Source organism: Lygodium microphyllum, chromosome 12 (genome assembly GCF_053477565.2).
Source record: "Lygodium microphyllum isolate KBCC chromosome 12, Lygodium_microphyllum_v1.1.10, whole genome shotgun sequence".
NCBI lineage: Eukaryota > Viridiplantae > Streptophyta > Polypodiopsida > Schizaeales > Lygodiaceae > Lygodium > Lygodium microphyllum.
In genome coordinates this window covers 136,231,417-136,246,996 of record NC_141146.1, presented here as the reverse complement: position 1 = coordinate 136,246,996, position 15,580 = coordinate 136,231,417, and the positions used below count along the sequence as shown (strand labels likewise).

Genomic DNA, 15,580 nt, shown 5'->3' with positions numbered 1-15,580 from the left:
GAAAAAAGAAAAAAGAGGAGAGAGGGAGAGAGAGAAGAAAATCACGGAGATAAGAAAAGGAGAGAGAGAGAGAGAGAGAGAGAGAGAAATCACGGAGATAAGAAAAGGAGAGAGAGAGAGAGAGAGAAGAAGAAGAAGAAGAAGAAGAAGAAGAAGAAAAAGAAGAAGAAGAAAGAGGAAATGAAGAAGAGAGGGAAAAAAGAGGAAAGAGAATAGTATTTTCGATTAAACTTTTTTTAACGTAATTTTTGACTTAGAGAGATATATATATATATATATATATAAAGAATATAATTTGAGAGAGACAGAGAGAGAGAAAATAGGAGAGACAGGGGGAAGAGAGGAAAGAGAAAAATAGAGAGAGGAAAGAGAGAAAAAACGTAAAAGAGAGGTAAAGTTTGAGGAGAGAGAGGGGGAACTGAGAGAAAGAGAATTATAGAGAGAGAAAATAAAAAATTTAAGAGAGAGAGAGAGGAGAGAGGGGGAAGAAGAAAAGGGGGAGAGAGGTAGAGAGAAGAAAAGTATAGAGAGAGAGAAAGAAGGAAGAAAAAGAGAGAATTTGAACACAAAGCAAGAGAATTATAGAGAAAGGAAAGATCAAATTTAAAAGAAAGAGAAAAAAATAATTTAAAGAGAGAATGAAGAGAGAGAGAGAGAGAGAGAGAGAGAGAGAGAAGAAAAAGGAAAAAATAAGAGAGAAAAGAAGATGATGATGAAGAAAAAGAAAAAAAGAGGAAGAGAGATGGGGGAAAAGAGAAAACAGAAAAGTTTTTTTTAATTTAAACATTTTTTAAGAGAGGGGAAAAGAAGAGAGAAGAAGGAGAGAGAAGGGGGAAGAGAAATAAAGAGAAAAGATCAAATTTAAAGGAGAAAGAAAGAAGGAAAAAAAGAAAAAGAGGAGAAAGGGAATAGAAGAAAGAGAGAGAGAAGAAGAAGAAGAAGAAGAAGAGAGAGAATATGAACATAAAGAGAGTGAATTATATATATGAAAAATATAAAATTTACATACATTAAGAGAGATTGAAGGGGCTCGGAAGAAGAGAGAGAGAGAGAGAGAGAAGAAGAAGAAGAAGAAGAAGAGAGAATATGAACATACAGAGAGAGAATAATGGAGAGAGGAAAGATAAATTTTAAAAGAGAGAAGAAGAAAAAAATGAAAAAAAAGAGAGGGGGAGAGAAGAAAAAGAGAAGAGAGAGAGAGAGAGAGAGAGAACCAGGAGAGGAGAAAATAAACTAAAATAGGAGAAAAAATTTAGAAAGAGAGGGAGAAGAGGAGAGAGAAAAAGAGGAAATATAGAGTGTTGAGTGAAGTTGCCGTGTTGCACGATAACTTCGCTTGCCGCTTTGTAGCAAAGAAGTTATCGCGAAATGATCTAGTGTTCCGCTAGAAAACATTTATTTAAAGATACATTCGAATATGTATATCTTTCAAATCCTCTTTTGTATGCTTTAGACTTTTGGAGAAAAAATTAGATTTGTGTTATTCTTATGTGGGGTCTTAGTATTTGACTCAATGTAAAGTTTTTGTTAAGGTGAAGTCCTTTCTAAGGAATTCGGGTTGCATAAAATACTACACGCAGACCAATTAGAAAATTGAAGTTGCAACGTTTGAAGGCCAACTTGAGGGGTAAGGTTATTTTCGGGCCTCTCGGAGACTCGGAGTGACCGGTATTTCCCAAACTGGACGGGTCACGTGCTGGTGCAGTCGCTCTATTTTTGGAGTTTTGACAGTCTCCAACTCACTCAGGAGAGGGAGGATTGAATGCACCCTCCGTATCGCCGATGATGGCGTTGTCAACGCACGTCCTCCTGTTCCTTCTGGAATTCCCCTATCTATAATCAATCGCCTCTTGTTTCTCCAGGGACGAAGTCGACTCACCATATGGAGGTACGTGCGCGCGGCGCACATGTCTAGCCTGTTGGCCTGGTGGGACGGGGATTGCAGGAGCAGCGGAGAAGAATCCTGTGAACACGGCCTGCATCGTTGCCTGCTTGCATGCTGCGTCCAAGCCATATATATGGCTATCAAAGGAACAGACACACACACCCACCTTTATCATGGCATCAAAGCCACCTTGGCCTTCCGCATCTCGCTTCCACATTAATAATGTTTAAACCCACATCGATGAGAGAGCAATCTCGCACGCATCGAAAACGGCCAGATAATACAGACTCACACCTCTCTCTCTCTCTCTCTCTCTTCTATGGAGCCGATTATTGTGATTGACAGTCATGGTCCAGTTAGGCTTCATAGAGGCGAAAGCACTGACGCTGGAAAGATCTAATCAGAGGACCAGGTATATACGTCGGAGGGCAAAGGCATGTCAAAGGCGTTGGAAGCGGACCCACCCAGCAAGGCATTTCCATTTTGCACTCACAATTGTCAAAAGATAGACCTCACGAGCAATGACGTGCATATTCTTTTCCGCCATTCATTATTAGCAAGCAGTTTGGTTAAAATTCCCAAAAGGTGATGAAAAGTTCTACGAAGGGTGTGAGGGATTGTGAGACGTGTGCTGATTTTTCTTGCTTTCTCAACCAGAGGTGTTTTTGTCTTCGTCTTGGTGTGGTGGTTTTTCTTGCTTCCTCGATCCAAGTTGTTTGGCGAGACTGTACCAATTTCAGGGCATTGAAGAGTTTCTTATTCTTATGATTTGCAGGACGGACCTGCGCGGATTGTGCCAAGTGCATCAGCAAATCTGGAAGCCTGCGGAGATTTCGATGGCAGGCAAGAAGCCCGAGCAGATCTCTCTCTCTCTCTCTCTCTCTCTCTGTGTCTGTGAGGGATGCGCCAAACTTCCAGCGGAGACGAGGGCAGTCTGGCTCGTAGTCCTCTCTACCACGGCCTCCGTTTACAACCAGCCGTGGCGATCTTCATCAAGTGCATGGAGGCCGAGGGGTGTCTCTGCCAAGGTATTTTGGATTCATATCAGACCAAAATCTTTTTTTTACACTCTTTTGTGTTCGTATTATATTATGTACATAATTAACTATTAATTATATATTATATACATGATTAACTATAAATTAGGCCATTTATGGTCCACGGGGATGCCTTGGTGTTTGTCTCATATATCTGTGCTTGCCTTTGAAGTTTGGAGCAATATAAGAGTTTCCACACACATTGTACGTTCAGTTGTTCTTTTTTTAATGCGAGTCCTATTAATAATAGTTTTAATTTTATAGCTGGCATGGTAGGCAAACAGTTTTATGATGTGAGGTTTTTATTTTCTGTAATGCCTTCTCTTCATTTCATTGGAGTAAAAGATTAACAGCACCAAGGATGAAAGGTGCAGCTGGCCACAAGCCAAACACGAAATAGCTGAAGGCATACTACCTATCTATTTAGGACAAAGCTTAAAAATCTAGTGGGTGGACTCAGTAGACTTAAGGACCATAATAACCACTTCCTTCCATTGACCTGCATGGTCAACATCTATTGACTGGAGATGGCTCTTGAACAAAATGTTATTCCTTCTCTGCCATGCGAACTTCAAGATGACAAAGGAGATCAAGGTAACAAGTTTCCAGGTAGCTTCATCAAGTGATCCTCGGTCCCCAAAAAAAACTGTTGAAAATCCAAAATTAGCTCTCAGATTAGAGCCCTTTAGCCATTTCCTCATCCTAAACCACAATGGTTGGATTGTTGGGCAGTCCCAAAACAAATGCTTCTCATCCTCTTCATGTCTCTTGTAGAGAGGGCAAAGGGAGGATATCATAAACCTTCTGCCTAGCTGTGACGTGAGTGGTAGCTTTCTGAGTAGGAACCTCCACCTAAAAAAGTTAAGGCAATAGGAGGGAGTTATTTCCCATGTCACTCTCTCAGCCCTTTGTTGCCAGGTGAGAAGGGAGGCATGCGGACTACATTTCTTCCATTTCTCCTTCAGTGTGAGAGGGATTGCCAGGGAGGGGGGCGCATGATCTTTCCTTTTTTGGCATCACAAGAGTTGCTTGGTTATAGGGCTTACCAGAGCCAGTAAGGGAGGATTAGTGCGGGTAATAGGGGAAGTGGGCCAATCTTGCCTCAAGTTATGCATCATCTTGAGAAAAAAGAGATACTCTTTGTCAAAAAAGCCGAAGTGAGCTTTGATAGACTCGGGTGGGAGCTAGCATTTTTGTTCAGGTAGCCAAAGTTGGGACCAATATTTTAAGCCTTTCAGGGCCATTGATTTAGCCAACAAACGATTGACTAGAGCAAGGGCAATCGGAGGATTGAAGGCAAAAGGGTTGTACTAGAAGGATGATGCCAATGATGCATCTCCCAATCTGCTGAACTCTACAACCCATGAAGCTTGAGCGATGATGCATTGCCAACTTCTAGCTAGGCCTTGAGCTGTGGGGGACTGTGGGATCTTGATTGGGTCTTGATAACAGCAAATTATGCCATGCCATAACGCTTATTACGATTTTTATAGGTCTGTCTTCTGTCCTCAGCTGATGCCCTACTCCGCTCTGGGGAAAACAAGCATGAGAAAATCTGTCTCTCCACCCGACCACGCTCAGGAAGATGCTGGAGTGCCACCTCGTCATGACTCCCTCTACCAGCTGTCATTACTTGGTGAGTTCTACTATTTAAGTATTACTCACTTACTTCCTAAGCTCCCCTTAACCTCGTACGGGCCCCCAAAGCCCCCGGATGGTCATCCCTTGCGCTTGTCTCCCCATAAGTTACATTTATTAATGTAACATTTCCTCCCCTTAAGAATCGGTTTCGTCCTCGAAAACGATGCTTGGGGGGTCCAACTGTAAATTGGGAAACCTTTTCCTTAAAGTACTTACTCGCTCCCATCTTGAGCTTTCTTCTGAACAATCTTTCCATTTCACCAGATATTCTTGATAAATAGTATTCCTTATTCGTCTGTTACGAACATTTAAAATTATTTCTAGTTCATGTGGAATAGATTGGTCACCTAATAGCTCCTCAATGTTATCATTTAAGATTAAATTATCCATATCTCTGAGTTTCTTTCTTAGCTTGCTTACTTGGAAAACTAGATGTGTTTTACTACCAGTAGGTAGTTGGAGCTTGTAAGCCTGTTTTCCCACCCTCTTAAGTATTGTGAAAGGACCACAATACCTGGGTGAAAGCTTTGGACATCGTCCCATTTTCATGGTTTTAGTTTGTTCAGGCACCTTAAGATAGACCAATTCCCCTTCCTCAAAGGAGATGTCTCTTCGGTGAGGATCTACATAAGCTCTAGCTCGAATTTGAGCTTTCTTAATATTTTCTTGAGCAAATTTTAACATACTATTCATATCCTCCAAAAAATCCTTTGCTGCCTAAACCTTTTCCTTATGCAGTCCTACTGCATGAGGAGCTCTAGGTTGAAACCCATACATGAGCATAAATGGACTATATCCAGTGGAAGAGTTTTTGGCACTATTATATGCAAACTCTGCTATCGGTAAATACTCTTCCCAATTAGTTTGCCTTTTACTTACATATGCTCTCAACATATCTTCAAGGATTTGGTTAACCCTTTCACTTTGCCCATCTATTTGCGGGTGCTCCGCTGTGCTCATGCTAAGTTTAGTATCCAATTTCCTAAATACAGCACGCCAAAATTGACTATCAAATTTTCTATCTCGATCAAAAACTATATTTGCCGGAAGGCCATACAATTGGCATATGTTCTCTATGAACAATCTAGCCAATTCTGGTGTTTTAACATCAATTGAAGTTGGAATAAACCTAGCCGTTTTGGTTAACCTATCCACAATCACCCACATAGAGTCGTGCCCCCTCTGTGTTCTGGGTAATGCGACAATAAAGTCCATCGAGATACTCTCCCATTTTTTCGAAGGAATCTCTAATGGGTGGAGAAGTCCTCCCATTTTCAATCTTCCAGCTTTATTAACCTGGCATTTATTACATTTGACCACATAGTCAAGGGCATCCTTATTCATTCCAGGCCAATAGAACTGCCTTTTAATAAGACTACAAGTCTTATTAACTCCTAGATGTCCCGCACTAGGGGTATCATAACACTCAAAGAGTATATGGCGCCTTATTTCTTCATCTTTTGGGACACATGCCCTACCCTTGTAGAGTAAATAACCATTATCAATGGTAAATTTCTTCCACTTGAATCCCATTTGAGCAACCCCTGATGCTCCATTTGCTTATTGAACGTCCTCAAATGTTCCTTCCTCAGTGGAGGCTCTTCCATTTGGATCTCCATTTTCTATTGCTTCCCATATGTTGGAATATGCCGGATCAACCTGGCATTTCCCTTTTAAGGATTCAAGAAAATCGGAAGTGAATTGAGTAAAACTCAATTCATTTATGATGGGCATTCTGCTTAGTGCATCAACCACTATATTATACTTTCCTTTTCTATACCTTATCTCATAGTCAAACTCTTGGAGGAGTTCAGCCCATCTAGCTTTACATCCTTGTAGATCCGGTTGGTCATTAAGACACTTAATGCTTTCATGATCCGACAAGATCAAAAGTTTGGCACCATACAAATAGTGCCTCCGTTTCTTCATTGCATGTACTATTGCATACAACTCCCTCTCATAAATGGAATAATTTTATTTTGCATGGTCTAATTTCTTGCTTTCAAAAGCAACCGGTGACCCTCTTGTAATAAGACAGTGCCTATTGCCCTATCACTGGCATCAGCTTCAACCACGAATGGTTTATTGGGATGCACAATTAATAGTACTGGAGCTGTAGAAATAGCTACCTTAAGTTTTTTAAAACTTTCGTTTTGGTCTGTTCCCCAATTAAAGCTCTTCCTTTTCCCTTTAAGTTGGTTCATCATTGGAACAGCTATCCTAGCATAATCTCGAATGAATCTACGATAAAATCCAGATAAACCTAGGAAGATCTGTAGCTCTTCCACGTTCCTTAGAGATGGCCATTCAATAATTGCCCTTATTTTTTTTGGATCCATCTTGATTCCCTCTTTCGAGATAACATGCCCCAATTATTTGACCTCTTATGAGAAGAATTCACATTTAGCTTTCTTCGCATAAAGGGAATGGGTTCTTAACAATTGGAATACTAACCGTAAGCGTTCCAAATGTTCTTCTCTTGATTTACTAAAGATCAAGATATCATCCAAGAAGACTACTACAAAGTATCCTAGATAGGGCCATAACACACTATTCATTAGCTTCGTAAAAGTAGCTAGTGCATTAGTGAGACCAAAAGGAATCACCAAAGAATCATAATTCCCTTATCTAGTACGAAATGCCATCTTAGGAACATCCTGGGCCTTAATTCTTACTTGGTGATAGCCTGATCTTAAATCAATCTTTGTGAAGAATTTTACCCTTGTAATTGATCAAAAAGATCTTCCATTCTGGGCATAGGAAATTTATTCTTCACCGTTATTTTATAAAGTGCTCTATAATCAATATAAAGTCGCATAGAATCATCTTTTTTCTTCACTAATAAAATTGGCAAAGCCCAAGGTGAATTGCTGGGTTGTATAAGCCCTTTATCAAGGTAATCCTTAATTTGTCTTTCGACTTCTTGGTGCTGTGTTTCACTTAGCTTGTAAGGTGGTTTAGGAACAGGGCGTGTATCCTTATCTATGTCAATTGGGTGATTTACATCACCCCTATCTAGTGGAAGGCCACTAGGTAAGTCAGATGGAAACACATATTTAAATTCATCTAACAAACCACTTAATTCATTATTTATATTCAACTCACAAGCATAAGAAAATTGTTGCTTTATATTACAAGAAGTAAAAGCATCATGTACAGGGAGGGACCATAACATATATACCTCACAAGCTTCCTTATTTATCAGCTTCTGAACTTCAAGGGAACACATCAAAGGGTTATTAGATACTTCATGTTCACCTTGAATCACAAAAGTCTTACTATCCCTTTCAAATTCTAGTGTATTATGATGATAACTACGCTTTAAGGATGGTTCGAATCCCCATAGCCACTCCCTCCCTAAAGCAATATCGGCTCTTTTCATATTCATAATCCAGAAATCAAGCTTATCTTTATATCCTTGGATCTCGATTTCCAAATTGGATACCATTGTATCCCATATTTTATTATCCTGACCTTGTATCATACGAACAACATATTGATGCTCACTCTTTTGTTGGGGAAGTTTCAACTTTTTGACAAGTGCATAATTTATGAAGTTGTGGGTGGCAGAGTCATCAATCATGACTCTAACCCTCTTTCCACCTATCGATCCATGCACTCTAACTAAATCATGTGGCCCAAAGGTAGATTGCCACATAGAAGTTGACACACAATACCTGTGTTGTACATCCTTGTGCAAGACCTCTAAAGATTTATGTTTTTCATTCCCCATTAATTCCAGGGTATGCACTACATGGATTTGTTTCTCTTTTCCCTTGCCCTTGTCCTTGTCTTTTCCTTTATCTTCTGCCTTTTTCCTTTTAGGGCAATTCCAAGCAGCATGATTAGGGGATAGGCAATTGAAACACAGCCTTTCTTTTTTGGCCTTATCAAAGTCATCTTGACTTAACTTTGGCCTTACATATTGTTTCTTTTCAAAGGGTTGTTTCTTACCCTTAAGGAATGGCATTTTTCTTTTAGATTTGCCTACAAATTTTGAGGCCTCAAATTCCTTAGTCTTGGGCTCTATGTCAATGGGACTAATGAGTGCACCTGTACGGGAATTATCTTCATTGATTAATGCAAATTTAATTGCCTCTTCAAGCATCTTAGGTGAACTCCTTTTCACTTCCTTTTTACACGCCTTATCTAGTCCCCTTACGAATCCTCTTGTCTTTTAAAATTCATCTATTCCTTCCAATTTGAGGATTATCTTACGATACTCCTCGAGATATGTTAGCAAAGGTCTTCCCTTTTGTCTAACAAAATCCCAATCGTCCCAATTTCTTTCCATTTCATTTTCAAGAAGAAATTCTTTCAAAAAGTCCAATTCAAATTGAGTCCAAGTTTTAGGTATTCTATTTGCCTCCTTTAAAGTTCTCCACCATTTATATGTTTTCGGCCCCAAGGTTAGACTGGCCTCCAATGCCTAGAGATGTGGTGGAGTATATCTTAAGTTTGTGCAAATCCTCCCATTTTTTAAGGAAGTTAAAGATATAGTGTTTTTGTTTCTATCTTTTTCCTCCCCATTAAATTGAGGGGGTTTCATATCTTTTAACACTAGGTTATCCCTCAGCTTTTGGTGGGGTTCCCTAGGGTCTCACATAGTCACATCTAGATCTTTCAATGAGGATGGAATATCTGAGGTCTCTACCTTACCTTTATCCCTTTCTAGTAATAAGGCTAATTGGGATTTTATTTCGATGAGTGCTTTAGTTAGCAACTCCATTTGAACCCCTTGTGCTTGCACACGAGTAGTTAAATCATCAATTTGTTCTCGTGTAGCAGAAAATTCTTCCCAATGTTCTTCTTGCATTTCAGTTTCATGGGGATCCACCATAGGGTGGTCCCCGAAACTAGAACCTTCTGTTGCCCCCTCTCTCCCTTTTTCCGCCATCTATACACTAGAATTGGAAAGAAAATATAAGAAATTTGCAGACAAAGGTGGGGTACTTTCCTTATTACAAAGGTAGGACAAATGTCAATAGCCTTTATAGTTCAATGGTAGAAAGAACATGAGGAACATTGCAACTTTCCTCCAATCTGTAGTGGTTGTATACAGGTCGCATGGAAACAAAGCTTGTCGGCAGGAGCGCTAGGTAAGGGTGTGATTAAACACCACACCCATGTCGCATGGGAACAAGGCTATGGCCAAAGTTATAATTAATGTGGCTCGTGTTGACGCAGAACGTGACCGCAAGGACTGAAGACAGGACATGGTCGTTTCAACAGGACGTATTCGTTTCGGCAGGACATGGCCCGACTGCAGTCGTCACCAACATACGATTTTTAAGAGTCTGTCTTCTGTCCTCAACTGATGCCCTACTCCCCTCTAGGGAAAACAAGCACAAGAACATTTGTCTCTCCACCCAACCACGCTCAAGAAGATGCTGGAGTCCCACCCCATCATGACTCCCTCTACCAGCTATCATTACCTAGTGAGTTCTACTATTTATGTATTACTCACTTACTTTCTAAGCTCCCCTTAACCCCGTATGGGTGCCCAAAGCCCCCAAATGGTCATCCCTCGCGCTTGTCTCCCCCATAAGTTACATTTATTAATGTAACAATGCTCTAGACTAGTTTTGGCCACGGTCTTTGGACTTGGTTGACACTCAACGAGGATAATAGACCAGGGTTGTCCCTTGTGCATTCTAGACATCAACTTAAGGACGAGTTTATTGGCTTTGTCTACTAGAAGATTGATATTTGTACCTCCCTCATCTTTCCTTGCTGTGATGTAATCCCAGCTAATCTGCACCATGCCATTGCCATCAGTTCTTTTCCAAAGAAATTGTCTGCAGAGCTTCTCAACTAAGGCCCATGAGGTTTTACCAAAGGAGAACAAATAGGCCATGAGGAATGTCAAAGATGACACCACACTCTTGATTATCATGAGCTTCCCAGCAAAGGTAAGTGGAACGTTGAACCATTTAGCAATCTTCTCCTTGATCCTTGACTAGTACCAGTCAAACCTTTGTCTTGTTGTTATGCCTAATCCAATCGAAGCACCTAAGTACCTAATTAGTTCCCTCAGCCCTATTGCTTTGAAACCATAGCCTAGCATCCACTCTTGACGTCCTTCTAGACTGAGAGGAAGAAATAAAGTTTTACTCTTATTGATGACCAATGAAGACAGTAGGGCAAACTCGATGAAGGTCTTCATGAGTCTGTCGATCGATTCCTTTTGAGCACAACTACTAAGGAGGTACTGTCATCTGTGAAGAACTGAGAAGTCAAGGTTGAACCACCTGGCAGGGGCATCCCTTTAATGGCCCCTTCTTGAACCCTCCCGTCAATAATACATAGCAGTGGATCCATTATCAATGCAAACAAAAGTGGGGCGACCAGACAGCCCTGTCTGATGGATCTTCTGAGAGGGAAGGGTTTAATCAAGCTACCATTGATACTCACATTAGCTGTAGCATTTGTGAAGAGGGAATTGATCATCCTGATAAAGATTGGACCAAACTTGAAGGCTTCAAGCACCCTTCTAATAAAGAACCAATTGATTCTATCATAGAATTTTTCCAGATCTATGTTGATTAAGACAAAGTCTGAGTAATGTGCCAAGGCCATGTCAACTGAAAATACGAGATTTAGCATTGCATCTTGTATTCTTCTGCCATTGATAAATCTGTATTGCCGTGCGTGGACAATTTTATCCAACAAATTCTTAATCCTGAGTGCAAGTGTTTTGGACAACACCTTCTTGTAGGTGAAGTTCAACAATGACAATGGGCGCCAATTGGAAGTTTTGGTTCATGACAGGGACTTAGGAATGAGTTTGATGAGGCCTTGATTGGCCTCTCTAAGCATTCAACTAAATCTCCTAGTAGAGTTCATCATTTCCACCATGTCTTTCCCATAGCAGCCCTAGAATTTTTGAAAGAATTCAGCTGGCAAACCATCGAGGCCAGCACACCTTTCCTCCTAGCTTCATGCAGGACACATTGTAGTGGATTTCCTCCAATGAGAATGGTTTCTCTAGTGGCATGGCATCAGCGGTGGCAGAGATAGGATGGATAGTCCCCTCCAAGAAGTTTCATAGCCTAGTATCATAATCGTAGGGAAGGTCCCTTGCTCTGATCCAACAATAGAGGAGAGGTGTCTTTGAAATATAATTGCTATGGTGTGCTCATCTATATGCAAGTTTCCCCCCTCATCCTCAATAGCAGTAATCATTTCCTTTGCATTCTTAGATCTGAGAGAGTTGAAGAAAAATAAATTAGGGGCATCCCTAAACTACTCCCATTGTCCCCTCAGGAGCACCTTAGTCGTTTGGACTGTATACTATTCTTGAACCTTCATGAACTGCTCTATTTCTTTCAGCAGTGTGTCTGGGCAATGAGATCTCGGGAAGAATTCACAATGGCAGAGAGTAGTTGTTCTTAGATCTTAGCAGTAACTTCCCCTTCCTTTCTCCTCTTGGCTGCCATTCTCTTCCCATGTTGTTTAGCCACCTTGATGACACCATCTCAGCATTTTTGCCATCTGAACTCTAACATAAGGTCGGGGTTGCTTGCTTGGGACCATGCACGTTTCACCTCTTCTAGAAACAGCTTGCTCATCAAGAACAAAGTGTAGAGACGAAATGGAGGTGGGTCTCCTTGTGTCATTCTTGTAACAACAACACGACAGGCAGTTAAGATAGGCAAGTGGTTCAAGGAAGAAATTTTCGTAAGTGTGCGGTAGGTCATTTTCCCACACATCCACTAGGCTCCATGGGTGGCATAGAATCGGTCAAGTCAACATGCTTGCTAGGTGTCACCCACATGCCTATGCCATGTGTACGGTATATTAGTTGTACCCATTGCTAGGATAGCAACATCCCTCAGCTCACAACTGACTTCCAGCATCTCCCATGCCTCGATTTCTTCCTAGAGCATGTATCTCGACCCATGCGAGCGGTCTGAAGGGAGCCATGTCATATTCCAATCTCTAATAATTAGGGCAGGGTTTTTTTGCAGGTAATCGTTGAGAAGGAGCCATTGTTTGGCTCATTGAGCTGAGGTATTGGTTGCATACACAAAGGCTATTTGGAGCCTTATGCCCTAGCAATCAACTTGAGCTCCAACAGTTGAGCCATCCCTCATTTTCCATGCTAAGTAAGACTTAAGTGTGTTGTGGATGAGAAGAACAATGCCTCCTTTATCCTTGCCCCTAAGATTGTGAAATGTTGAGAAGCCTTCAATTACCAGTGCAACAGTAGCTTCCTCATCTATTTTAACCTCTTGCAATGCTACTGCATGAGGTTTGTACTTTCTAATGACACCATAGCAAACTTTGTACGCAGATCAGAGCCAAATCCACCTAATTACTTACAACTTTAGGATGCTTCAGGTATGGAGATCACATTGTGCCTCAAGTTCTCACCATTTCCTAGCTTTTGTTACCTTTGTCATGGCAATGGGCACTTTGCCAAGACCTACCCCTAGCACCTTGCCGATGGGAAAGGAGCAGAGGAAAAGAAAGAAGTCCCCAAGCCAACTGGCGAAACTCCTTAATAGCCACAACCTGCTGTGGTCGAAACAAATAATAAGCCCCTAGTGGAAAAGGAGCAGACATGAATTTCTATGCTCCTATTAGTGATCATGAGCCCATGGATTCCCTTGATGTGAGTTCTATTGATAATAGAAATGTTTACATGTAACATGAAGCCGGGGAGTTTTATTAATTATAGAAATATTCACATCACCGCACCTTCGAAGGGTGCTACATATTTAAAATTTTTTAGTTAAGGTTGGTTCCACACCGAGTGTTTCCTCCCACCTGCCCTCAAAATAGTCCATTTATTTAATTACACACTAGGCTTTGAAAAGGTGTTGTTGGCCCACTAATAAGGTCTCAAAAGAACCATTAAACTCATAGCCATCTCAAAACCTGTCAACCCATTGGCTATGAGTTCATTACTTGTCAACAAACACTCTTACCACTCTAGAATGCTTTTTAAGAAAGTAAAAAGAGGATTGTCCTTCTCTAACTTGGGTGCACCTTCAACCTTCGGGTAGGGGAGAACCCCGAACTAGATTTGTTTATCACGCATGAGTTGCAAAACCAACAGTTTATCAACTCGTCATCTCAACACCCTTGCATTTTGCACTCCGAACTATCCTTTTGGGTCCTTGTGTAACCTGCCTAAATTGGCCTTCATACTTTGATTGGAGAAGCCTTGAGTTTTTCATAAGTATATTGAGCAAGTTATGAGGTATAATCCAAGATCATCTTATTTTAAATTTGGATTCATTTACAAAAAGGTTATATGATTTTTAAAGTATATTTTTCACCACTAAAATTATACTTTTACTAACTAGTTTAGCCAGATCTGCTAACCACACATTGCATGGTTGGTGGACTTGCAAAATTCATGAGGGTTCACCTCATTCACTTTGCACTTTTGTGAGCAAATGAAATCACATGGCTGCTTTCCTTTACTCACAAAAAAAGAAATTACATATTTTGCATGTAGAATATGAGGCACTTCATGCCTACTATGTTAAATATTAGCAATGTGATTAGGCTATTTATCAACCTTATTCACCAAAGCATACAAATAATCATATGAATTTGTGCACTATAATTAGCAGCACATGTCTGTTTACATGTAGTCATTCATTCACTTGTGAGATGTTGAATGTGTGAACACACACACACACACACACACACTCTCTCTCTCTCTCTCTCTCTCTCTCTCTCTCTCTCTCTCTCTCTCTCTCTCTCTCTCTCTCTCTCTCTCTCTCTCTCTCTCTCTCTCTCTCTCTCTCTCTCTCTCTCTCTCTCTCTCTCTCTCTCTCTCTCTCTCTCTCTCTCCATTATAGTACTAGTTGTGCAGTTTGTAAGCTTGTGAAGCTTGCAAAGGTTGTATGATTTTTCTATATATTAATCACCACTAGAATTATGCACATCTATACTTTTACTTATTGATTTTTGAATCTATTGAACTTAACAAAGGCAATACCCAAGCTTACATGGCATGCATTGGATGCATTCCAAACCTTTTATAATTCTCTCTTTTTTATGGGTGTTTTTATTTTTAATTTTTTTAATTAAATTGACAAGTTTATAAATCCTCAATCAAGTGTCATAATCCTTATGGTTGCTCAAGGTGGATTCTCTGCTATGTTTAGGAGTCTATGAGAGCGCTACAAGTCGCTCGGCAACTCAACCATTGTGATGGATCAAGCTAACCCTAGTGCAAAGTGGATCTTGCCTCAAATTGGTGTTGCAAACATCTATGGTGAGAATAGTCTGTTCAAGTTTAAGGCTTCAACCCTCTATGTCAAAGATCAAGGTATCTTAACCGTAGGAGATACTTTAGCCCAGGATCAACATGTTAATCTTCTATCACTAGTGATGCATAAAATTCAAAAGTAAAAAACAAACAAAAAATATCCATATCTCCATTTAGGCTATATTGCTATAGACATAATCCCTCTTTTTCATTGTGGTTTAAATGTAAGTAGTATGACTTCTGTCCTTGATACTCGTCACGAAGAGCTCATGGACATGGGAGTGGGTGCCACTATTTCACCTCTATCTAATAGCCCAATATTCTTTGAACTATGCTCTAATTATGTCATCTTAGTTGAAGATCCCTACTTGCCAAAATTTCTATTGTTACATATCTACACCTCTAGTCTCCATATAAAAGCTTATTTTGCTCATTTAGCTATACAATATTGTGTGGTTTTTTGTTGTATGTCTCTTGCTATACCTAGAGTATTAGAAGGTGCTAACATAAATAAGGATAAAGGTCAGACAATTATAATGAAAGTTGATGAAATCACTCAACACTTTCTTCATGGATGATGTATTAATTGGTCTGACATTACCCTACCACACAAGAATGGGAATTAGGCATTCAATCTCTTCAACCATCCCCAAAGGTTTTCCCTTCTCAAAGGGAAAATTTCCTTAAGTTTCTTGCTCAAGTATGCTTGCATTCGCAAGTCTCGAATGGCATATGTGTCCACTATAAAAAACTAAAAGAGAAAATTGTTGTGCATATTGTTAATGT

General features: G+C 40.2%; 1 long non-coding RNA gene across 1 annotated transcript; it reads left to right on the top strand.

Annotated features, from left to right (window-relative positions):
• The first annotated feature begins 2,475 nt into the window (after positions 1–2,475).
• On the top strand, positions 2,476–15,189 carry LOC148028320 (uncharacterized). The gene is made up of 3 exons (XR_015692574.1): positions 2,476–2,564; positions 2,661–2,913; positions 14,691–15,189. It is a non-coding gene; the product is annotated as an uncharacterized LOC148028320 (long non-coding RNA).
• Positions 15,190–15,580: the final 391 nt, after the last annotated feature.